Here is a 26,698-nt window from a genome sequence, read left to right as displayed (position 1 = left end):
AATAATGAATGGACTACAGCAAGTGATACCCACATCCCAAGAATGAATAAAGCCAGCTATAAGCGATTTACAATGCTACCTGAAAATAATTCCGACAGGCATTGAATTCCCTGCTAATTTATTTTATCGGGTTTCAGGAAGCTTTTATTTGGTTTTGGTTTCTATTGTCATGGGAATGTCCCTTTAAGAAATGTGTATTGATCAAATAGCTTCAGTGGTGTCATTGTGTGAGTGGAGCTGGGCTGTTGTTCTGGCTTTTACTTTTGTTTTGAGCTGGGAGCTGTTGGTGGCTCTGTGTTTTACTTTTGTTTTACACAGTTGTGAGCTGCATTCAGACAAAGAAGGTTTATTTTGGTCTCTCTCTCTATATGTTAAAAGGTGTCCAGATCACTTGATAATTTAAGAGTAATACCTGTTTTCTGTAAAGAATTCAAACCTACTGTTTTGTGGAAAAAGGGATTGTCTGATTTATGGATGTTGTTACTTGAGTGAATCAGTAAAAGGGAAGTTACTAAGGGTTAAATATAGAGTACTATAGCTGTGTGGGCTATGTATGTTTGTAGTTGATAAAAATGCTTATTGTTTGTGTTTATAAAATGTTAACTGAATTTGTAGAATAAACTTTGTTTTTGATTTAAAATGCTTAAGGCCTCTGTTGCATAACACCTGAAGAGTGGGCCCTTGTGCTTCTCATAACCAAAATCTATAAACAGTTGTAGGTCAGGTGAATTCCATGATATATTTTGGTGTTCTCTAAACCCTGGCCCAGAACATTATTTTGAATGAAGAAAACCAGATACATTTGTTACAACCTGTCATGTGTATGTAAATCTATAGTGACATAGGGCAGCACGGTGGCACAGTGGTTGGCGCTGTTGTTTCACAGCTAAAGGGTCCCAGGTTTGATTCCTGGCTTGGGTGACTGACTGTGCGGAGTCTGTACATTCTCCCCGTGTCTACATGGGTTTCCTCCGAGTGCTCCGGTTTCCTCCCATAAGTCCCGAAAGATGTGCTTGATAGTGCAAATTGAGACAAATGTGTCTGCTGGATCTTTGTTCTTCTCCAAAAGGCTGTGATTAAAAGGACATGACCTGTCCTTCACATTAATATTGTGCTAATAATATATAATATATTAACACTTGAGGGGGGAAAAAATAAAGGTAAAGCAACTAAAAAACCTCTGGTTTCAAATGAATATGATTAATGAGTGGGGAAACAGGTGAGGCATTGATTGATACCTATTTGGCTGAAAGCAGATTACAGGAAATAAATTTGAGAATTCAAGGAGAGCAAATGTTTTGCTGGCATGCAGAGATGGAACCTAGGGGATATGTTTGCTTAAGTGAGGAAAATCTTACCAAATTACAACAAATGTTCCGGATATCTTTGCAAGCTACTGGAATTCTTTGAAAAGAATAATAACTAAATTAGCTGTGAAGTTAAATGGAGCAGTGATAATTTACTTGTATATTCCAAAGGCACCTCCCACTAGATAAAGTTCTTCATGCACGGTTAGTAAAACAGATTAAGGTTAATGGGAAATTAACTAATTGGATTGTTAACTGTTTTGCAATGGCATAAAAGAAGAATGTGGGAATGAATGGCAACAGCTGGGTCAGTGACGATTACATTCTGCAGAGAAGTGATCTAGGTTCTCGACTATTGTTAAGGAGGCCATTTTTGTACAGTATAAAAGTATTGATGATGCCAAAATCTGCCACTCGGGAATGAACCAATGTACGTTCTCAGGAATAAAAGGCATCTAATCTAGTTATATAGATCAACTAACAAGTAATAGAAAAAATATTGTTGTGGATAAATGTGAGGTAGAGCAACATATATGTAACTTGCAATGAGAAAAAAAGGATATTTTCTAATGTCTTAGTTAGCAAAAGCAGGTAAGCAGCTGAGAAAGGTGCCAGGTTTGATCTTCAATCACTGCTGAGGTAGCTAATCTCAGTGAGGGTGAAGGGAATGGATTCTCTAATTGGCATCAGCAACTTGAGCTAGAGAGGGGAGACATATATCCAGGGTTGCTGCTCTCAAATATGCAAGCCCACACAAAACGGGTAAGCGAACAAGGTCAAACTCAGCTGATAAGGCGCATGGTTCAAGAGCCTACTAATGCATGAAGAGGGAACATTTGGCTTCGACAACAGAGGCAGTGGACCAACCCCGCAGCAGGGATCCAATAACTTCAAGGGATGAAGAGGGCAAAAGAGAGTAATTTTATTTTTGATAAGAAAGTGATTCTGATGACCCCTACAGCCAGAAGAGACACGACATTCACCCCATTAGATAGATCAGATCCAAATACATACTCTAAAGGAAGTCAGAGAATATGTTGCGCAAAGCAGAACATGTTGGAAAAGTTCAGCAAGTCTGGCAGCATCTGTGGAGAGAGGAACAAATTTAACATCGAGTGGCACGGTGGCACAGTGGTTAGCACTGCTGTCACACTGCGCCTAGGTCCAAGGTTCGATTCCGGCTCTGGGGCGTCATTCTCCGACCCACCAGCGGGTTGGAGAATCGCTGGGGGCTGCCGTGAATCCCGCCCCGCCGGTTGCCGAAGTCTCCGGCACCGGATATTCGGCGGGGGCGGGAATCGGGCCGCGCCGATTGGCGGGCCCCACCGCTGGATTCTCCGGCCCGGATGGGCCGAAGTCCCGCCGATAAATTGCCTGTCCCGCCGGCGTGGATTAAACCACCTTTTGAACGGCGGGACAAGGCGGCGTGGGCGGGCACCGGGGTCCTGGGGGGGGGCGCGGGGCGATCTGACCCCGGGGGGTGCCCCCACGGTGGCCTGGCCCGCGATCAGGGCCCACCGATCCGCGGGTGGGCCTGTGCCGTGGGGGAACTCTTTTCCTTCTGCCTCCGCCACGGTCTCCACCATGGCGGAGGCGGAAGAGACTCCCTCCACTGCGCATGCGCGGGAAACTGTCAGCGGCCGCAGACGCTCCCACGCATGCGCCGCCCCGAGATGTCATTTCCGCGCCAGCCCCTCAATGTTGGGGCTCGGCCCCCAAAGATGCGGAGCATTCCGCACCTTTGGGGCGGCGCGATGCCGGTCTGATTGGCACCGTTTTGGGCGCCAGTCGGCGGACATCGCGCCGTTTCGGGAGAATTTTGCCCCACGTCACTGTCCGTGTGGAGTTTGCACATTCTCCCTGTATTTGTGTGGGTTTCGCCCCCTCACAACCCAAACGACGTGCAGGCTACGTGGATTGGAAAAAATTAATTGGGTACTCTATATTTACATAATTTTTTTTTACAAAATAAACAAAGGGAGCATTGACTGAACACTATTGTTTGTCCAGTCTTAGACTATAAATCCAATTCCCCTTTACTTCCTAATTCTATTCAAGTGCTTCCGTGTACATTATGAGATCTTGAGGGTTCATTCACTTTTCATCTTAAAGCAAACCCAAGTATGCAACAGTTCTCCAGAATTCACTTTGGAGAACTGTTGCCAGTTCTCAGTGTGCCAGCTATTCTTTGGGGTACAAGATTTCATTGGGATCCTTCCATTAGCTTTGATTAAGCAATCGTCTGAATTTTCTTCAAACAAATGTCTGTGGACTCCCCATGCCAAGCTTGGAGCCTCTCTGCACTCTTGCTGTTGAATTTAAAAATCAGGAAAGCACCTGGCTTTCCAATCGTCCTCTTCCCTCTTGTCCCACAGTTCCGGTCAGATCATCTTTCTCTGACTGTGTGTTTGTGGTAGTCATGACTGTTGTATTGTATTGTATATACTGCACTGCATACGAGGGTATTACGGTAAGTCCCCTGTACTAAAGGTATGGGGGTAGATCCCTGCCTGCTGGCTCCACCCAGTAGGCGGAGTATAAGTGTGTGTGCTCTCCGAACTGCAGCCATTTCGGCAGCAGCTGTAGGAGGCCACACATCTCTGTGTAATAAAGCCTCGATTACTCTCTACTCTCGTCTCATCGTAATTGATAGTGCATCAAATTTTTACACAGAGATTTTACAAAGGTGGATCTCCGCATCAAACCGGATCGCCTGCAGCTGCATCCTCAAGCAGACAATGCCAAAAAGGACTTTGCACATTGGCTAGCTTGCTTTGAAGGATACATCGGATCTGCGAAAGACCCAATCCCAGAAGCACAGAAGCTCCAGATTCTATACACGTGCGGCCAGTGGGCGCTGCCATCTTGCTCGCCTCAGATGACATGCGGCCCATGGGCGCCGTCAACTTGCTCCCCTCACGACACGTGCGGCCAGTGGGCGCCGCCATCTTGCTTGCCTCACCAGCAATGGCGGAGCCATCTTGCCTGCCCGAGAACATGTGCGGCCCTCGGGCGCCGCCATCTTGCCTGCCTCAGGACACGTGCGGCCTGTGGGCGCCGCCATCCTCCCCGCCTCAGGACCCCTGCCCGTCGGGCACCTCATCGGGCCGCTTATCGCCTGAAACCGCTGACGACCAGCCGCATCTCGCTTCCGTCACGATCAACCAGTCCCGACCGCACAACCTCGCGACCGCGTCGACAAAGGTGAAGGTCGACAGGCATGAGATATCCTGCCTTCTGGACTTCGGGAGCACTGAGAGCTTCATCCACCCCGATACGGTAAGACGCTGCTCCCTCGCGGTACGCCCCATTAACCAAAGAATCTCCCTGGCCTCCGGATTCCACTCCGTGGTGATCCGGGGGTACTGCATCGCCACCCTCACCATCCAGGGCATAGAGTTCAGCGGCTTCCAGCTCTATGTCTTCCCCAACCTCTGCGCTGCCTTGCTAGTCGGCCCATACCACCCCTTACTGTATGCGGCCTCACGACTCTTAAGGTCGACCCGCCTTCTCTGTTTGCAAACCTCACCCCGGATTGCAAACCCGTCAACACCAGGAGCAGACGGTACGGTGCCCAGGACAGGACCTTCGTCAGGTCTGAGGTCCAGCGGCTGTCCGGGAAGGCATCATCAAAGCCAGCAACAGTCCCTGGAGAGCCCAAGTGGTAGTGGTGAAAATGGGGGAGAGAAAAACAGGACGCCCATCCACCACGTTTGAAGCGGACGGCCGCCTTTACCATTTACTGAGGGTTCCCTTCGGCGTCACTAATGGGGCCTCGATCTTCCTACGGGAGATGGACCGAATGGTTGACCGGTACGGACTGCGGGCCACTTTCCCGTACCTGGATAAGGTCACCATCTGCAGCCATGACCAGTAGGACCACAACGCTAACCTTTCCAAATTTCTCCACACCGTCAAACTCCTCAACCTAACCTACAACAAGGAGAAGTGTGTGTTCAGCACAAACCGATTAGCCGTCCTCGGCTATTTGGTTCAGAACGGAGTTCTCGGGCCCGACCCCAATCGAAAGCGCCCTCTCATGGATCTCCCCCTTCCCCACTGCCCCAAGGCCCTCAAACATAAGAACATAAAAACTAGGAGGAGGAGTAGGCCATCTGGCCCCTCGAGCCTGCTGCACCATTCAATGAGATCATGGCTGATCTTTTGTGGACTTAGCTCCACTTTTCGGCCTGAACACCATAACCCTTAATCCCTTTATTCTTCAAAAAACTATCTATCTTTATCTTGCTTCACTGGGCAAGGAACCATAGATTCACAACCCATTGGGTGAAGAAGTTCCCCCTAAACTCAGTCCTAAATCTACTTCCCCTTATTTTGAGCCTATGCCCCCTAGTTCTGCTTTCACCCGCCAGTGGAAACAACCTGCCCGCATCTATCCTATCTATTCCCTTCATAATTTTATATGTTTCTATAAGATCCCCCCCTCATCCTTCTAAATTCCAACGAGTACAGTCCCAGTCTAGTCAACCTCTCCTTGTAATCCAACCCCTTCAGCTCTGGGATTAACCTAGTGAATCTCTTCTGCACACCCTCCAGCGCCAGTACGTCCTTTCTCAGGTAAGGAGACCAAAACTGAACATAATAGTCCAGGTGTGGCCTCACTAACGATGCCTGGGCTTCTTTTCGTACTACGCCCAGTGGGTACCTAACTATGCGGACAAGGCCCGCCCACTCATCCACTCCACCGGTTTCCCATCGATGGCCAAGGCTCACCAGGCCTTCAACCGAATCAAGGCCGACATCGCCAAGGCTGCAATGCACGCGGTCGATGAGACGCTCCCCTTCCAAGTCGAGAACGATGCATCAGACGTCGCTCTGGCCGCCACCCTCAATCAGGCAGGCAGACCCATGGTATTCTTTTCCCGCACCCTCCATGCCTCCGAAATTCGGCACTCCTCCGTCGAAAAGGAGGCCCAAGCTATTGTTGAAGCTGTGCGGCACTGCAGGCATTACCTGTCCGGCAGGAGATTCACTCTCCTCACAGACCAACGGTCGGTTACCTTCATGTTTAACAACACACAGCGGGGTAAGATCAAAAATTATAAGATCTTGCGGTGGTGGATCAAGCTCTCCACCTTTAATGATGAGATTTTGTATCACCCCGGGAAGCTTAACGAGCCCCCCGATGCCCTGTCCCGAGGTATATGTGCCAGCGCATAAGTGGACCGACTCCGGACCCAGCACGACGACCTCTGTCACCCAAGGGTCATCCGCCTTTATCACTTCATTAAGGCCCGCAATCTGCCCTACTCCATCGTGGAAGTCAGGGCTGTTACCAGAGACTGCCAGGTCTGCGCGGAGTGTCAACCGCATTTCTACCGGCCAGACCGTGCGCGCCTGGTGAAGGCCTCCCGCCCCTTTGAACGCCTCAGCGTGGACTTCAAAGGGCCACTCCCCTCCACCGACCGCAACATGTATTTTCTCAATGTGGGCGACGAATATTCCAGATTCCCCTTCGCCAAACCATGCCCCAGATATGACGTCTGCCACCGTCATCAAAGCCCTCAACACCATCTTCGCTCTGTTCGGTTTCCCCGCCTACGTCCACAGCGACCGGGGATCATCATTTATGAGCGATGAGCTGTGCCAGTACCTGCTCAACAGGGGCATTGCCTCGAGCAGGACGACCAGCTACAACCCCAGGGGAAACGGGCAGGTGGAGTGGCAGAATGGGACGGTCTGGAGGAACGTCCAGCTGGCTTAGAGGAAATGTACAAGACAAGTTTTTTTACAAAGAGGGTAGTGGGTGCCTGAAACTCGCTGCCGGAGGAGGTGGTGGAAGCAGGGACGATAGTGACATTTAAGGGGCATCTTGGCAAATACATGAATAGGATGGGAATAGAGGGATACGGACCCCGGCAGTGTAGAAGATTTTAGTTTCGTCGGGCAGCATGGTCGGCGCAGGCTTGGAGGGCCGAAGGGCCTGTTCCTGTGCTGCACTTTTCTTTGTTCTTTGTAGTTTGTCTGCAAAACCCAGCAAAGATAATGACCTCTAGGGATTGGGAAGGACCCATATCTTCTGCCCCATTAACAAGATATGAAGGCAATCACCTGGCACATTCAACTGTTGGAGACTGACCATTAAGATTAGTCACTCGGACAATGGGACATTGGTTAAAATACCTTTTCAGACATGAGTAACTCCAATTACCCTTGGAATACACAGACAATTACCTTATTTGCCTGCCAGCTCCTACTGGCAGCTAGAGAAGGCAGGTGACAGGACTCTCTATATTTTAAGCACATCTTTTCCCAGCAGAACTGAAGACGAGTAGCTGAGAAGGTGAGAGAGAAGGCCCAAGAGGGATTACTCCTGCCTCCCTCTCTTGCCAAACTCGTGGCAAGCTTTTGCGTCTGGTTTGCTGATTGTGACCATCCAGCATTGCCCCTGGTGCAGACAGAGACTTCCTAAAATTAATTCAACACAGCACTACCACATCCAGAAAAACAACCAAAGCAATTATCTACATCTTTAAATCAGAAGCATTCTCATTTCTAACTTTTGACTTTATTAAATAAACAGATTACCCTTTGAACTGTAATTACCCCAAGTCTGTATATCCGTTTCTCAGCCACGTGTTTCCACTTGTTTACATTTTAAATTCAATTCCGAAATTAAAAGCTATTTTCCTAAACGGGAATTATGAAATTTGTTACACATAATTGAGATAGATGACAAGCTAAACTTTAAATAACTTGATGGATGCTGGAAAACCTTACCCGTGATCAGACTGTCAGATTACACATACTCTGAGATTGTTTGGGTTTGGACCTCAATGACTATTCTGCACCTCCCCATGGAGTCAACACCACCTCCTGGGAAGTGGGGATACCCTGATCAGGACAACCTTCCTTTCTAGACATTTAACTGTGAAGTGGGGTGCACATCATTTCCTATTTGAAGTTCTTGCACCAAATGTTTTTACGCTCTTCTTTAATGCTTCTCTTTCACAAAAAAAATCCTCTTTAAACTGGAGCGGTACTTAATATTCACCTTTCCCCTATTGAACAAGCCCCTGACATGAGACCCAATCTGAGCCAGGAATTTGTTATGTATACTTCACTAATGCGCTTACTCAAGAAGATCCAACACTGACAACCTTGTTTGATATGGCCCAAGGTCACAGTGCAGTTTGCTGGCTCAAAACAAAAAGCTGTCATGGAAAAGTCTAACCTTGCATTATTTAATCTCTTGAATATTGGCAATGTTGCAAGTTCTCATTTTACCTACATCATCACATGCAGCTGAAGACTAAAGAGCATTCCAAAGTAAGATGTACTGGTATTGATGCCACAGTCAGAATGGCCTTGACTTTAACCCTACCCCTCAGAATGGTGTGGGAGTATCATTAGGATTGGACAGAGTTCATTTTGAGGCTGAAGATAACCTCAATCCTACCTGGCACCATTTCATCTTAATCAACTCTCAAACTGACTGAGGTTCCTGCTGCAGAAAGACAGTTTAAATTCAAATGTAGTGGCCTGAGGAAGTTGCCGGTGCTACAGTGAGAGGAATCTAGGTGTAGGCCCATCCATTGTCAAACCCACTTACAAGACCATTGTTGTGTTATGCTTCTTCATGTAGCATAAGCTGCTTCCTTAATGTATACTCTGACAAAGGAAGGTTCAGACTTGGAGATAGGTTTAACACATTTATTGAACAGTTAACAATTCTCCTACTTGGGTTCGACTCTCCTGCTAATCTAACTATAGTAACTCAATCTAACTAACCAGTCTGCTCTAATCCATGCGGTGGGTGTGATGCTTCCCTGATCTGCCCCTGTCTCTCTGAGTGTCGCCTATGGAAAGAGAAAGAGCATGTGTGCCCTGTCCTTTTATATGGGTAGCCCCCTTGTGGTAGTGTCACCTCTGGGTGTGTCTTGACTGCCCATTGGTTGTGTCCTATCTTACTGGCCTATTGGTTGAATATCTGTGTGTCATGATGTCTCTGGTGCTCCCTCTAGTGTTTATTTAGTCCCAGTGTATTTGCATTAACCCCTTGTGTATTTGCAGTGTCCTAGTGTATCTACATTAACCCCCTGTGATGCATATCACCACATCCCTCCTTTTTTCATGTCACATATTTTCTGTACAGTGTAAAAGAAAATTGAACAAAATAGGTAGATAAGTGATGACATGTACAAGTTATGATGACTGTGATGATTATACAATACCAAATAATATGTATGAGTCCAAAGTTCATGAATTAACATGGTCGAGTGGCTTTCTCGTTTCGTTATTGAAGTGGTGATGTTGACGTTGTCATTGTTTTGTGAACGCCATCATCGTCCCTGTGCTTAAGGAACCAAGAAGTCATCAGGAGGTGTGCAAATGGTCAAATCACTTTGTTGCCTGATTTGGACTCTTTTTTTTTCTATGCTTGTGGTAGCGATGTATGCAATCTGTGTCGTCCTGCCATGGTTTGTCATTGTACTGAGCTGAGCAGTAACAGTGTCCCGCATTTGCAGAGTTGTACCATGTCGTACCAGTCGTAGTTCCATTGTTGTTGTTTTTGTCATGCTTGTTGTCGACGTTGTTGCCTCTGGTACGCTTCTTGATGTTGTCTTCGTTGTTGGATTTGTAGGTTCTGTTGTTGTGTTTGTCGCGCTCAACGGCCACCCTCTGTGGATAATACGAGTCCTTCACACAGTTACTCGTCTCAGTGTCCTTTGTGGCATCTGCTGTTTCCTTGAGCGTGCCGTCACTGAGTCCGCGGCGCTCCCCGTCTGGAGTCATGTCCGGCTTACTTGAATCAGCTTTGGCTTGTCGATGCTCCCCATCTGAAGCCCTTTCTGGTTCACCTGTGTCAGCTGAGGTTTCTTGATGCTCCCCGTCCGGAGTTATTTCAGGTTCACTTGAATCTTCTAAGGTTTTGTGATGCCCCCCGTCCGGAGTCAAAACATTCAGGAATGCATTTGCTTTTGGAGATGCTCGAGCGGGTGCGGTTTGAATTAACGTGGTGTCATCGGAGTCACCAGTAGTCCCACTGTGATTGTTGAGTGCCTCTGTACACACTAGCTGAGGTCTGTCACGTTACACATCTGGTATGGGAAGTGGGAAGCCGTCATCACTTGTCTCACATACAGTGGGTAGAGCCTCAGTGTCTTCTTGTCATTCACTTGAGCTGGGAAGACTATCAGAGTCTTCTTCTTGTGCACTTGAGCGTGGTAGACTGTCATCGTCTGCTTGCTGTTCACTTGAAGTTGCTGGACCTTCATGGCCTTGTTCATGCAAGGACTGCGCTCTGGAGTCTTGCATTGCTTCCATCGTGGCTGTCCACGAGCTCACTGTGGAGGCTTGTGTAACTCTGTCTGTGGAGTCTTGCAGCGTTCCCTGTGTGGAATCGTGCATTGGTCTCGCTGTGGAGACTGTCGTCGCTTTCTGTGTGGAGGCTTGCACCCGTCGTGGTGCGTGGACCACTCTGTGTGTGCAGTCGGGGACTCTTTGTGGTGTGTGGACCACTCTCTGTGCGGTAGCAGGCTGCTCTCTGTGGGCTTGTACCGCTCTCTGTCTCTTGGCATCAGGCCGCAGCATAATCCTGCACTCATGAGTCGGGATGTCATATATGCTGGGCTGAGGATTCCCCAATCCGAAGAACTTGTCGTTGGAGTCTTCAATGTACAACACCTCTAGTTGCCATTCACATTTGGTACTGGGGTCGCCACGTCCAATGATGAAATCTTCGTCTGAGTCGTAGTCTTCAAGGACCATCTCATCTTCTATGGCGGTGCTAATTGCTTGTTGCAGGGTTCTGCAGAGGTTACTTTCAGTTATTGGTCGAAGTTCAGGCATTGTGCTGTTGTTCTAGGTGAAAGAATCGTGTTTTACGGCGCTAAATTTTTTTTTCTGATTTGGGACATTTCCACTTTAAGCAGGCATGGTCAAAACTGCCATTTTCTACATTTGCAGGCCTACCTTCGCCTCGTGGTGAGTATTGGCGCCTCTTTTACCGTTCTCTCTTGTGTTTTCCTCGCAGAATTCTTGAAACTTGTCCAGGACTGCCTGGAAGTCGCTCTTTTCTTGCCCTCTGGAGTACTTGAAGATCTTGAAGATTTCTGCTGCTCTTGCACCCGCAATGGTGAGTAGGAGCTTTATTTTCTCTGCATCCGCCACGCCATTTAGGTCGGATGCTACCAGGTAGATCTCGAATCTCTGCCTGAACGCATGCCAGTTTGCACTGAGATTGCTGTGGTACCTGAGTTGCTGTGGAACTGGAATCTCGAACATCTTGCCTGGGTGCTGTTGCTGGTAGTCATGGATTTGTTGAGTTGAATTATAGGGATTCAACAGGTCACTCACTGATACCATGTTGTGTTATGCTTCTTCATGTAGCATAAGCTGCTTCCTTGATGTATACTCTGACAAAGGAAGGTTCAGACTTGGAGATAGGTTAACACATTTATTAAACAGTTAACAATTCTCCTACTTGGGTTCGACTCTCCTGCTAATCTAACTATAGTAACTCAGTCTAACTAACCAGTCTGCTCTAATCCATGCGGTGGGTGTGATGCTTCTCTGATCTGCCCCTGTCTCTCTGAGTGTCGCCTGTGGAAAGAGAAAGAGCATGTGTGTCCTGTCCTTTTATATGGGTAGCCCCCTTGTGGTAGTGTCACCTCTGGGTGTGTCTTGACTGCCCATTGGTCGTGTCCTATCTTACTGGCCTATTGGTTGAATGTCTGTGTGTCATGATGTCTCTGGTGCTCCCTCTAGTGTTTATTTAGTCCCAGTGTATTTGCATTAACCTCTTGTGTATTTACAGTGTCCTAGTGTATCTACATTAACCCCCTGTGTATTTACAGTGATGCATATCACCACAACAATGTTTAGTGTGATCAATGTAGAAATTTCTGATATATTGTATTGTATGTGTCTGGTGCAGGAAGGCTTAAAAGCTTAGGTTAGGACTTCCGGTGACGGTGATTAGCTGAGACGCACATGAGGTGGTCCGTCCCCCCCCCCCCCCCCGGACTAGATCCAAAAGAGTTCATTTTCGGAGATTTCTGCCTCAAAAAGCCATCCAAAACCTTCCCAAGACAAAGACCATCACCGGTGAAGAGGATGCCGGTGCAGGGTAACTCGAAGGGCTGACGAGAAGGCAGGAGTGGCGGAAAAGAATACAAACAATGGGTGGACGGACCGGCAGACTCACGAGGCAAGGTGGAACCCCCAGCCGTCCAAGAGCGGGGAAGACCGGCGACCCAAGAGGTGGAACCAATGCAAACGACAGCCTCCCCCTCCCCACCAGGGGACGGATGGAAAAACTTCTTAAAAAAGGAACTGGCCGCCGTGAGGGAGGCGATGAAAACGGAATTCCAGATGGTGGTAAAGGAGGTGGTGACAGAGGCGAAGGCCTCCCTCCAGCGCACGACTGACGGCCTGGGGAAGAAGGTGGAGGCACAGGAGAGAACAATCCTGAAAAGTCTTTGTCAGACCAGAGCGACAGGATTGTGGCTCTGGAGGCAGATGTGAAAAGGCTAGTGGCGGTCCAGGGGTCCTTGAAGGGGTAGGTCGAGGACCAGGAGAACCGGTCTCGGCGACAAAATGTCCGGACTGTTGGTTTGCCGGAGGGCATTGAGAGCAGGTACCCAACAGACTATATCGCCCAAATGCTCGGTAACTTAGTCAGAAGAGACTGCTTCCCCAACCCCACAGAACTCGACAGGACATACAGGTCGCTCCGGCCAAAATCCAAAGCAGGGGAACAACCGAGAGCGTTCATCGCTAAGCTGCTCTGGTACCAGGACAGAGAAAAGATCCTGAGGAGGGCTTGGCAGCCAAAATTGAGCTCATGGGAAGGGCACAGAATCCAGGTCTACCAAGACATTGGAGCAGACCTTGCAAAGTAAAGGGCAGAATTCAAGAGAGCAAAATCGGCGCTCCATAAAAGTGGGGTGAGGTTCGGCATGTTTTTCCCGGCCAGACACTGGGTCACATACCAGGGGAAACAACATAACTTTAGCACCCCGGCGGAGGCTAATGAGTTTGTGAGAACTAACGTCTTGGAGCGACAGAGCTCGGCAGCGGTGAGAACGCACTGGAAAAAGACTGCACAAGGAAAGAAATGCAGAGACCAGAGACTACTGTGTAGACTATGTGTTTGCACTGGACTGTACAACCCCATTTTCAGCTCAGAGTTGGATTACAGAGAGAAGGGAGCAGTGACAGGGACAGCAGATAAGGGAGCAGTGAAGGGAACGTAGGCAGGCAGGCAACACAGATACAGGGCCGAACCAGCCTGGGGAAAGGAGCCACCGTACTAGCAGGGAGGGCTAGCATGGGAAGATAGGTAGAAAGAGGGGCCCGGCACACCTCTTGGGGGAGAGGGACCGTCTGGCTAAGGGGGGTGGGGTGGGGGACAGCAGAAGGGAGGGGAGCACGGGGGGGGGGGACACAAGGGGGGAGCAGGGAGGAGGGGAATGGGGGGATACATAGAACAGACAAGGGACAGAACGAGAGGGAAGGGTTGGCATCAGGATAGGCATTGGCTTTGGCAGGCAAGGAGCAAGCCGAGAAATCAAGATGGCACCACAAGCAGCCACTTTAGAGGGTCCCTGAACAAAGGGAAACCCCGGAGTGCAGGGGCGCCCCCACATGGCATACACACAGTTGGCGGCCATGTTGGGTGCCCCCTGGACAAAGGGAAGCCCGGGAGCTCAGGGGCCCGGCCTCATGGTGAGAACGGTGACCATGGCAATTTTGGAGGGCCTCCTAACAAAGGGAAACCCTGGAGTGCAGGGGCGCGTCCACCAGGTAAGTATGGTTGATCCCGCAGGAACGGGGGTACAGAAACACCCCATCAGGATAGTCACCTGGAACGTAAGGGGACTTAAGGGTCCGATAAAAAGATCCAGAGTCTTCACCCACCTGAGAAGCTTGAAGGCTGACATAATCCAGCTGCAGAAGACACATCTGAGGGAGAAAGGCAGACTGCTGGTTCAGAAGGGCTGGGTGGACAGACGTACCATGCATGCTGTGGGACAAGGGTTGGGTGAGTAGCCATACTGATCAGCAAGAGGACGAGATTTACAGAGACCAGGACAGTTACAGACCAGGGGGATGGTACTTCATGGTCAGCGGTGTCCAAGACGGGGCTCCAATAGGTCTGGTAAATGTGTACATTCCCAACTGGGATGACACAGACTTTATAAAAACGCCCATGGCAGAAATCCCCGACATTGGCACACACCGACTGATAATGGGGGGTGACCTTAACTGCGTACAGGACCCGCTGTCTGACCGATTGAACCCCAGAACGGGGAAAAAAGCAGGCATGGCTAAGGAACTGGGAACATTTATGGAACAGGTGAGGACGGTGGACCGATTGAGGATCCTGCACCCGGGAGAAAAGGAATTTTCATTCTTTTCACCGGTACATAAAGTATACACCCGTATTGACTTCTTTGCAGCGGGGAAATGGGTGCTTCCAGGAATAGTAAGAACGAAATACTCTGCCATCGCCATCTCCGACCACGTTCTACACGTGGATGTGACGTTGGAGACGGGCCGTGCTCAGCGCCCCACTTGGAGGCTGGATAAGGATCTTCTGGTTGCCAAAGCCTTCTGCCAGAAAACATCACAGGCCATCGGCGACTACGTGAGTAACAACCGGAATGGGGAAGTCTCACCTTCCATGTTCTGGGAAGCACTAAAGGCTGTGATCAGAGGGGAAATTATAGCCTTCAAGGCATGCAGAGACAGGGAAGAGAGGGCGGCCAGGCAGCAACTGATCGACTCCATCTTGGAGGTCGATAGAAAGTACTCCAGGGCCCCAACCGTAGAGCTGCTGGCGGAGAGGAAAAAGCGACAAATGAACTTTAACCTTCTATCCACTAGGAAAGCAGTGCACCAACTCCGCCAGACACGGGGGACCTTCTACAAACACGGCGAATAGGCTAGCCACTTACTGGCTCACCAGCTGAGAAAGCAGACAGCCACAAGGGGGACAGCGCAGGTAAAGGATAACAGAGGTAGACTGGTGGCGGAACCAAAAGAGGTCAATGGCGCTTTTGAGACCTTCTACCGAGGACTGTACACCTTTGAGCCCCCGACGATGATGCGGTGATGAAATAGTTCCTTGATGGACTGGACCTGCCAGTTGTAGGGGAGGCCAGGCGGGGTGAACTGGAAGCACCAATAGATCTGGGAGAAATCATGGAGACATCAGCTCCATGCAGACGGGGAAGGCGCCGGGACCTGATGGCTTCCCGGCGGACTTCTATAAACAATTCGCGCTGACCCTGGCCCCACATCTAAGGGATATGTTTGTAGATTCGCTAGCAAGGGGCACCTTGCCTCCTACACTTGCACAGGCCACGATCTCGTTCATACCCAAGAAAGACAAGGACCCGACGGAATGTGGCTCACATAGACCCATTTCGCTGCTAAATGTGGACACGAAGATACTCACAAAGGTCCCGGCTAAAAGGCTGGAGAACTGCATAACAGAGGTGGCTGCAGAAGACCAGACGGGCTTTGCCAATGGTAGGCAATTCACTGCGAACATAAGGCAGCTGATGAACGTAATAATGACCCCGACCCGGGGAGAGAACACCAGAGGTGATCATCTCCCTGGACACAGAAAAGGCCTTCAACAGAGTCAAATGGAACTACCTCCTTGAGTTACTGGAACGGTTTGGGCTAGGAGAAGGATTCGCTGCCCGAGTGAAACTCCTGTTCAATGCCCCCAAGGTGAGCGTTCAAACCAAGACCACCAGTTCTGAATACTTCCAGCTGCACAGAGGCACATGGCAGGCACTGTCCCTGCTCCTGTTCGCCCTGGCAATCGAACCCCTGGCGATAGCTGTGTGGGATGCGAAAAGCTAGAAGAGCATCCAAAGAGGAGACAGAGCGCACAGAGTTTCAGATGACCTGCTCCTGTACGTCATGAAACCACAGGAAGGACTGAAAGCAATTATGCAGATCCAGGAAGAGTTTGGTACCTTCTCAGGTTACAAGCTCAACCCGGGCAGGAGCGAAGCATTCCTGGTGAACCCAAACGGGGGAGGGACAGAGCTGGAGGGGCTCCCTGCTAATTTAGCCCAAAACAGATTCCGATCCTGGGGATCTAAACAACCAGAGACTGGTCACACATCCACAGGTGGAATCTGACCAGCCTGCTGGGGGAAGTCAAAAAGGACCTGCAAAGGTGGGATGCGCTCCCACTCTCCCTGGTGGGGAGATTGCGAGTGCAGACGATCAAAATGAACGAGCTGCTGAGGTTCCTCTTCCTGGTTAGATCCATATCGATCTTCATCCCCAAGGCTTTCTTCCAAAACGTAGACAGCTTAACCCTGGTGTTTGTGTGGGGTGCAAAAATCCAAGAGTCCCCAAACCAACACTGCAAAGGAGGAAAATTAAGGGTGGCCTGGCATTACCAAACCTGCAGTACTACCACTGGGTAGTAACGGCGGAAAGAGTGAGGGGATGGGTACACAAACCCAATTCAGTGTGGGTGCGGATGGAGGAGGTCTCCTGCAAGGGGATGACCCTCCGGGCCCTAGCCACGACAGCTCTTCCATCTCCCCTGACAAAATACACATCCAGCCCAGTGGTAGCGGCCACACTGAAAACGTGGAACAAAATGAGGCAACACTTCGGACTGACCAAGATGTCCTCCATGGGCCCCATCTGCGGAAACCACAGGTTCCCACCAGCCATGCCAGACACAAACCCAATTCGGAATGGAGACAGGAAGGGGAACGCTGACAGTTAGGAACATAAGAAACAGACTAGCGACACTGAACGAACTGACGGCGCAATGGGAACCGACAGGACAGGAAATGAGGCATTTACAAATAAAACACTTCCTCCGCAAAGTGACAGTAGTATACCCCAGGGCTCCGGAGACCACACTATCAGAGGACCTGATGAATAAGGACAGTAAGGAAGGGGGAAACTGCGGGAAAATATATGGGCAACTACTGGCCAGGGCCCGAACGCCATTAGACGGGACCAGACGGAAATGGGGGGATGAACTGGGGACAGAAGTAGGTTGGGGACTCTGGAGCGAAGCACTGAGCAGTGCCAACTCCATCTCCTCGTGCGCAATGCTTAGCCTCATGCAATTCAAATTGGTGCACAGAGCGCAGCTCACCAGGACCCGAATGAACAGGTTCTTCCCAGAGGTGGAGGACAAATGCGAGTGGTGCCAGAGAGGCCCGGCCAACCACACGCACATGTTTTCGGCCTTCCCCAAGCTTGTTGAGATCGAGACAGCCTTCTCCGATGCAATGTTCATGGTTGTGGGGGTGAGGGTGGAGCCGTGCCCAAAATTCGCAATCTTCGGGGTACATCTTCCATGTGGAGAAGATCAAATATACCATCCGAGGATCGGAGGAAGGCTTCCTTAAAGTATGATGGCAATTTGCCGGCCCTATGCCGACATGCCAACATGGGAGGGGGAGAGGAAAAGAGGAGGGAGTCATAGAATTTACAGTGCAGAAGGAGGTCATTCAGCCCATCAAGTCTGCACCGGCTCTTCGAAAGAGCACCCTACTCAAGCCCACACCCCCACCCTATCCCCATAACCCAGTTACCCCCCCAACAACACTAAGGGCAATTTTGGACACTAACGGCCAAACCACCTAACCTGCACATCTTTGGACTGTGGGAGGAAACCGGTGCACCCGGAGGAAACCTGCGCACACACGGGGAGGATGTGCAGACTCCGCATAGACAGTAACCCAAGCCGAGAATCGAACCTGGGACCCTGGAGCTGTGAGCAATTGTGCTAACCACTGTGCTACCGTGCTGACCTGAGGGGAACAAAGGGAAAAAGGGGGGAAGGGGAAGAGCGGAAGTAAAGGGAGGGCACCCCCCTCAGCGAAGAGGGAGGATACCAAGGGGGGGCTAGGGGGAGGAAAAGAGGATAACGTGTGTAGTCAGACGGTGATAAAATGTAAATTGGTACAAAAGAATCTGATATACTGTACAAAAATGTACACAATGCAACTGTATATAAAATCGAAAATGGCATCAAAAATATATGTTTTAAAAAGCCTAGGTTAATTGGATATGTCTGCTGCAGTGGTGTTTTAAAAACTCCTGGTTTGCAAGGCAGCTAGGTCCTTCTTAGGAGCCAAAGGTGCAATTAAAAAATTGTAAAAGCTTGGTCTAATGGATTTTTATTTGGATTAAGGGGGTTCCTGGTGTATTTGATTGGAGACTTTTGTATTCAGTTTTCAAGATGATGTAACTAATGGAAGGAGCTAGAGTACCCGGCATTTTAGCAGATAAGCAGAGATTGTTCAGTTTGTTATTGGAAGTCAAACCATGAAGACTGTCTATGTAGACTTCAGCTAGTGATCCATCATTATTCTGATAGGATTCAGGTACAGCTCTCAAAACAGTTTCAAAGAACATGGGCGGGATTCTCCGACAACCCGCCGGGTCGGAGAATCGCCGGGGGGCGGCGTGAATTCCGCCCAGCCGCTCCGACGCCGGCTGCCGAATTCTCAGGCGCGGTTGTTTTGGCGGGGGCGGGGATCACATCGTGCCAGTCGGGGGCCGTTGGCAGTGGCCCACCCGGCAATTCTCCGGGCCCCGAAGGGCCGAGCGGCCCGTTTTCGGCCGGTCCCGCAGGCATGAAAGACACAAGGTCCATACCGGCAGGACCTGGCTCTGAGGGTGGCCTGCGGAGTCCTCGGGGGGGTGCAGGGTGATCCGGCCCCGGGGGGGGGGGGGGGGGGGCCATGGTGGCCTGGCCCACGATCGGGGCCCGCGATCGGGGCCCACCGATCTGCGGGCGGGCTCGTGCCGTGGGGGCACTCTTTCCCTCTGCGCCGGCCTCTGTAAAGCTCCGCCATGGCCGGCTTGGAGAGGAAACCCCCTGCGCATCCGCAGGGATCACGCCACTGGTTCTGCGCATGCGCCGGAATACGCTGCCGCTCCCGCACATGCGCCAACTCGCGCCGGCTGGCGGAGGCCCTTCGGCGCCGGTTGGCACAACGCCAACCACTCCAGCGCCGGCCTAGTCCCCGGAAGTGCGGAGGATTCCGCAACTTCCGGGCGGCCCGACGCCGGAGTGGTTCACGCCGCTCTTTGGCGCCAGTACAGCCCGCCCGCCGGTTGGGGGCGAATCCCGGCCCATATCTTAAACAAGTATGCCTCATTCTGCAAACCATTTCAAATTGAGATCTACGATGACTCTGTTGTTTGAGTAGAAGTAAAAATAGCAGTTAAGTGTTAGTGCATCAGTATTTTGATTAGCATTGTTTCAGGGGTAATTGTGGGCTATTTTCTGGTATGTTGTTAAAGCTATTTTAATGCTGTGTTAGTAATAAAGTCTAGATATCCTATCCCAATTTTTGCCTGCAATCCCGACTGGAATGAGATGTGTTTTCCCTCACAGTCTTACAAAATTAAAATAAAATATTGTTGTTTCTGTCCAGTATTCTAGTCACGGTTGGGGTCTGGTCCGGGGTCATAACATTGCCTTGCCTTGCAGAGGCCAAGATAAGTTTTTCAAAAAACATTGCTGTGAAATCCATGTCAAGCAGGAGGAGCAAAAGTGCTCCCCTTTAGCCAAACAAATCGGATTTTTCACTTTCACCTGCTGACCCTTATGTTAGTCCTCACAGTTTATTGAAGGAAGCCATGATGTGGAGATACTGGCATTGGACTGGGGTAGGGACAGTAAGAAGCCTTACAACACCAGGTTAAAGTCCAACATGTTTGTTTCGAATCACTAGCTTTCGGAATGCAGCTCCTTCCTCAGGTGAATCAAGGAGCTGCTCCTGAGCAGGGAGCTGCGATGCGAAAACTAGTTATTCAAAACAAATCTGTAGGACTTTAACCTGGTGTTGAAAAGCTTCTTACTGTTTATTGAAGAAGACTAGCCTGCATTGTTTAAATGAGGACCGGGGATTAAAATGACATGAGCCTCACATTAAGTTCCCTGTGGGGCTTTTCTTTCAGTTTACATCCACCCCAATGTAAACACAGTCTGAATCTAGAGCCAAGCCCTGACCGAACAGCAGAATAAAGAGAAGAGATAATTACGAGAAGACGTAATCCGCCAAGTGAGAGTACCTTTAAGAAATGCGTGTTTTTAAATGGGTGTGTTTATAAATATCTGTAATGAGAGTACCTTTAAGAAATGGGTGTTTATTACTGCAGTGATGTCAGAGTGGGTGGAGCTGGGCTGTCTGTCAGCTTTTTACTTTTGTTTTCGGCTGTTTGCTGCAGGGTGTGTTTTAGTTTCATTTTCAGTGTTGGAGCTGAAGCCAGACCAAGCAGGGGTACTGCTGTTCTTTCTGCCATCAAAAGATTATCTCTTGATCATTTGGTGAATTCAGAATTATAAATGTTCTCAATAGTGAATGTAAACCTAATGTGCTTCTGTTTAAAGGCTTTTTTAAAAAGTCTTCTGGATGTTAAAAGACAGCTTTAATGGTTGCTAAGATGTTCACTGTTTGTTTCAAAAAGGTTAAATGTTCATAGAATAAACATTATTTTGCTTTAAAAAACACTTTTCCATTCTGCTGTACCACACCTGTAGAGTGGGCCGTGTGCTCCCCATACCACAATCTATTAAAAGTTGTGGGTCAGGTGAACTCCATGATACACTTTGGGGTTCTATAAACCCTGGCCCATAACAAATTGGGGGCTCGAGGGGGATAAAAGTCTATCTATTGGATTGGCTTAGTGAACTTAAAGAAAGCGAGAGGTGAGCATATTGTGGTTGCTTTTCAGGTGTGGTATTTTAGTTTAAGTAGGGAGTGTGTTGTGGACAACGGCTCTTTCAGAGGATCAGAAATTTTGGGGAGTGGAGACGGTCACACGCAGTACCTTACGGACAGAGACTAAAAGCAGACTGTTAGATTTAGCAAAAACATTGCAGTGAACATTACCTGACATAATGCAAAAAGATGGGGTCATTATGGTGGTGGCTAAGCATTTAAAGTTGCCTGAGATACAGTTTGACTCACTGGAAATGGCAAAAATTCAGTTACAACGTAAACAAATGGAACATGAGAAAGAATTAAAGCAGCTTGAATACAAAAGACATTGAGAGGAAAAAGAAAGAGAGAAAAGAGAGGAGAAAAGAAAGAATAGCCCTAGCAGAACAAAAAGAAAGAGAAAGTGAGATACAGATCAGGGAAAAAGATAAAGCGAGAGAGTTTGTACTTCAGAAAATGGCCATGAAACATGACAGTCAGTTAAAATTGGAAGGCATAAAGGGAAACGTACAGTTGGATGATAGTGATGAGGATAGTGAGAAAGAGCATCACAGTCGGCGGCTTAGTGGGGATCTATTTAAATATGTCCAAGCATTGCCAAGGTTTGAAGAGAAGGAAGGGGAAGCCTTTTTCATTTCATTTGAGAAGGTGGCTAAACAAATGAAATGGCTACAGGACATGTGGGTATTACTGATTCAAACAAAGCTGATAGGTAGGGCTAGTGAAGTGTTTGCATCACTTCCGGAGGAGGTATCTGAGACGTATGAGGAGGTGAAAAAATCCATCTTAAGTGCATATGGACTGGTGCCTGAAGCCTACAGACAAAGGTTTAGAAATTTAAGGAAAGAATTTGGTCAAACATACATGGAGTTTGAAAGGATCAAACAGAATAATTTTGATAGGTGGATAAGGGCTTTGAAAATAGACCAAACGTATGAAGCTCTAAGAGAAATTATACTTTTGGAGGAGATTAAAAATTCAATTCCTGATATAGTGAGAACTCATGTGGAAGAGCAGAGGGTTAAAACTGCGAGGTTAGCAGCAGAAAGGACAGATGATTATGAATTAGTTCGGAAATCAAAGCTTGGTTTCCGACATCAGTTTCAGCCTGTGAGGAATAGAAACTGGGGACATGAGAAATACTCAAGTGGTAAAGGTGATCTGATGGGAGATAATAAGGAGAGTGTACCTCAGACTAAAAAAGAAATCCAGGAGGGTGGAAGGAACATGAACACTTTCATATGTTTTCACTGTAATAAACTAGGCCATGTAAAGTCACAGTGTTGGTGGTTGAAGAAAAGCACTGGGAAGGCTGATGTGGTAAAACAGGATACGACAGTGGGGTTTGTTGAAGTGATAAATGAAAGCCCAAGTGAAGCGAAGGAGGTGCAAAAGATTGTACAGCCTGATCAAGAGGTTATTGATAAGAAGGTGCCAGATGTCTTTAAAGAATTTACTTGTGTGGGTAAAGTTTACTCATGTGTATCAGGAGGAGCAGGTAAAGAAGTCACAATTTTAAGAGATACAGGAGCTAGTCAATCTTTAACGGTAAGAGATGAGGAGTTATGTAGTTTGGGAAGAATGTTGCCAGAAAAGGTGGTATTATGTGGAATTCAGGGTGAGAGGAATAGTGTTCAATTATATAAGGTAAGGCTGGAAAGTCCAGGGAAGAGTGGTGAAGTGGTAGTAGGAGTAATAGAGAAACTATCTTGTCCAGGAATACAGTTTATCTTGGGTAATGATATAGCTGGATCGCAGGTGGGAGTGATGCCTACTGTTGTTGATAAGCCAGTGGAAAATCAGACAACTGAAGTGTTGAAGGACGAATATCCTGGGATTTTTTCGGATTGTGTAGTAACAAGCTCGCAAAGTCACAGGTTAAGACAAGAGGAGAAATCAAAGAGTGAAGGTGAAGTTGAAGCGCAATTATCAGAAACGATTTTTGATCAGATGGTTGAAAAAGAACAAGAACAGGGAGGAGGAGGCGGATATTTTTAGTTCAGGAAATTTGGCGGAGTTACAACAAAAAGATGTAGAAATAAAACGGATGTATCAGAAAGCATGCACAGAAGAGGAATCTGAGTGTATACCAGAGTGTTATTACAGTAAAAGTGAGGTCTTGATGAGAAAATGGAAAACGTTACCTCTGCAGGCGGATGAAAAGTGGGCAGAAGTTCATCAAGTAGTATTGCCGGTAGGTGTAGAAAGGAGGTGTTGCGAGTTGCACATGAGGTACCAGTGGGAGGTCATTTGGGAATAAGGAAAACTCAAGCTAAAATCCAGAAACATTTTTATAGGCTTGGACTATATAAAGATGTAGTTAAATTTTGTCAATCATGTCACACTTGTCAAGTGATAGGGAAACCTCAAGCAGTGATAAAACCAGCGCCCTTAATACCCATTACAGCATTTGAGGAACCTTTTACAAGGATCCTAATTGATTGCGTAGGATCGCTTCCTGAAACAAAAAGTGGGAATCAATATCTTTTGACTATAATGGATGTGTCTACTTGGTTTCCAGAGGCCATTCCAGTATGTAATATTACAGCTAAAAAGATTGTTGAGGAATTACTTAAATTCTTTACTCAATATGGACTACCCACAGAAATACAATCGGATCAAGGATCAAATTTTACCTCAAGGTTATTCAAAGAAGTTATGGATAGCTTAGGAATAAAACAATTTAAATCAACTGCGTACCATCTAGAATCGCAGGGAGCATTAGAAAGGTGGCATCAGACATTAAAGACAATGTTGAGGGCTTATTGTCAAGATTATCCAGAGGATTGGGATAAAGGAATTCCATTCGTACTGTTTGCAATTCGGGATGCACCGAATGAGTCAACCAAATTCAGTCCTTTTGAACTAATTTTTGGTCATCAGGTAAGAGGACCACTTAAATTGATTAAGGAAAAATTGGTGAGTGAGAAATCAGAACTTGCATTATTTGATTATGTGTCAAATTTTAGGGAACGATTAAATAGAGCAGGTGAATTGGCTAGACAACATTTAAAAGTTGGACAAAATGTGAAGAAATGGGTTGCGGACAAGAAATACAAAGTTCGAAGTTTTACCAGTGGAGATAAAGTTTTAGCATTGTTACCAGTGGTAGGTGAACCTTTAAAAGCGAGGTTTTGTGGACCTTATCAGATTGAAAGGAAATTAAGTGAGGTGAATTACGTGGTAAAAACATCAGATAGAAGGAAGACTCACCGAGTGTGTCATGTGAATATGCTTAAAAGGTACTTTGAAATGGAAGGAGAGAAAAGGGAGGAGGCTTTAATGATTCTAACTCAAAGTGACGAACCAAATCCAGATGACTTGGAATTTGACATACCTCAAATTAAATTGGAAAACGAGGATGTTCTTAAAAATTGGGATAAATTGTTGAGGTACCTTCCAGAGGAAAATCAAACTGACCAGAAAGAGTTATTGATATCATGTGGGCAGGCTTGTAGAGATAAATTGGGAAGTACGAAAATGACTATACATGATGTAGATGTGGGAAATGCTGTTCCAATCAAACAACATCTATACAGACTTAACCCTTTAAAATTGGCAGAGGTTAACAAAGAGATTGAGAGTATGCTTAAAAATGGCATAATTGAAGTGGGTTGCAGCCAATGGAGCTCACCCATAGTGATGGTACCTAAACCAGATGGTACCCAACGGTTGTGTGTGGACTAGAGAATGATTAATGCAGTTACAAGAGTGGATTCTTATCCTATCTCACGATTGGAGGACTGCATTGAGAAAGTGGGACAATCAGCTTTTATTTCTCAACTGGATTTACTTAAAGGCTACTGGCAGGTACCTTTATCCGAAAGGGCAAAGGAGATTTCAGCTTTTGTGACTCCAGATGGTATATACCAATTCAAAATTATGCCATTTGGCATGAAAAATGCCCCAGCCACATTTCAACGGTTAACTGACAAAGTTGTTTCAGGAACAGGGTCAGGTGAACTTCATGATACACTTTGGGGTTCTCTAAACCCTGGCCCATAACAAATCTCACTCCACTTACTTTGGAATCAGTTTGGGCATTGGCATTTTATCAACATGGCAAAACTATAACAGCTTTGCGAGATGTTAAACCTGTAGTGTGCACAGTTGGCTCTCACTGTTGCAATGATAGATTTTTCAGAAACAGCTTATCAAGGCACCCACAAGCCGAATTATTCACCAACATGACAGTCTAATAATTGGTTTGGCATGCACTGTGATCACATTCTTTCCTGAAGCAATATGTTGGCTGTTTCTTCTGAAGGACTTAATGCAGCATTGATCATTCAGCCACAAGAGTGGAGCAACATAACAGACATATGATTGCCATGGTCTCCATTGAAGCAGAAAGCATAATCATTTTGACAATCTCCTTTGGCAAAAAAAGATCTTGATAGTACTTCACTTCACCGTTTCTTCTTTTCCTCTTGGGATTTCTGTGTAGAAATTCATGATAACAGGAAATCTGGTGGCTTTACACCACATGATAAACAGAGGCGGGATTCTCTCAGCCCACGCTGGGTCGGAGAATCGCCGGGCTGGGAGCGAATCGCGTGATGCCGCTCCAACGCCAGTCCGCCTAATCTCCGGTGAGCGGAGAATCGGTGACATTGGCGCCGGCGCGGTCAGCACGGCGCCAGTCGGGGGGACGCTCTATGCGGCCCCCACCCGATTCTCCGCCCGGGATGGTCCAAGTGGCCACCAAAAAAAGCCCGAGTCCCACCGGCGCCGTTCACATCTGGTCTTTCCCGGCGGGACCTCGGCATCCATCCTGTCTGGGCGGCCTGGTGGGGGCAGAGGGGGGTCCGACCCCGGGGGGGCGGGGGGGGGGGCTCCTTCATGGCCTGGCCTGCGATTGGGGCCTACCGATTGGCGGGCCGGAGTCTCGTGGTGGGGGCCTCTTTTGCTCCGCGCCGGCCCCTGTAGCCCTATGCCATGTTGCGTCGGGGCCGGCACGGAGAAGGAGGCTACCGCGCATGCGCGCATTCGTGCCGGTCGCAGTGCACATGCGCGCATGAACGCCGGTTGCATTGCACATGAGCAGACCCACGGCGCCCATTTGACACCAGGATCGGCAGCTGGAGTGGCGTGGGTTGCTCCAGTGCCGTGCTGGCCTCCTGTCGGGCAGGGGATCACTACACATTGCGGTCTGATGTCGCCGTCGTTAACTCTCCAGTTTTTACTTCGGCGTCAACACTCTACCTTCAGATGGGAGAATCCCACCCATAATCTTTCCTCATTTATTTACGGAATGGAAGAAGACATTATTCAGTCGGGAACACAGCAGTTTAATAATAATAATATTTAGTGTCAAAAGTAGGTTTACATTATCACTGCAAATGAAGTTTTGTGAAAAGCCCCTAGTCGTCACATTCCGCTGCCTGTTCGCGTGCACGGAGGGAGAATTCAGAATGTCCAATTTACCTAACAGCGTGTCTTTCGGGATTTGTGGGGGGAAACCGGAGAACACGGGGGAAGCCCACGCAAACACAGGGAGAACGTGCAGACTCCGCACAATGACCCAAGCTGGGAATTGAACCTGGGACTCTGACGCTGTGAAGCCATAGTGCGAACAACTATGCTACCGTGCTGCCCATGTTTAATATATAGTCTCAGTGATAACTCACCCTTATGGGTAAAAACATTCAAGTCCCTTTTTAATCCAAAATCAAAAATTTGACAATCACT

This window comes from Scyliorhinus torazame, chromosome 2, assembly GCF_047496885.1.
Source record: "Scyliorhinus torazame isolate Kashiwa2021f chromosome 2, sScyTor2.1, whole genome shotgun sequence".
Taxonomy (NCBI): Eukaryota; Metazoa; Chordata; class Chondrichthyes; order Carcharhiniformes; family Scyliorhinidae; genus Scyliorhinus; species Scyliorhinus torazame.
Note: the sequence above shows the minus strand (reverse complement) of the source record.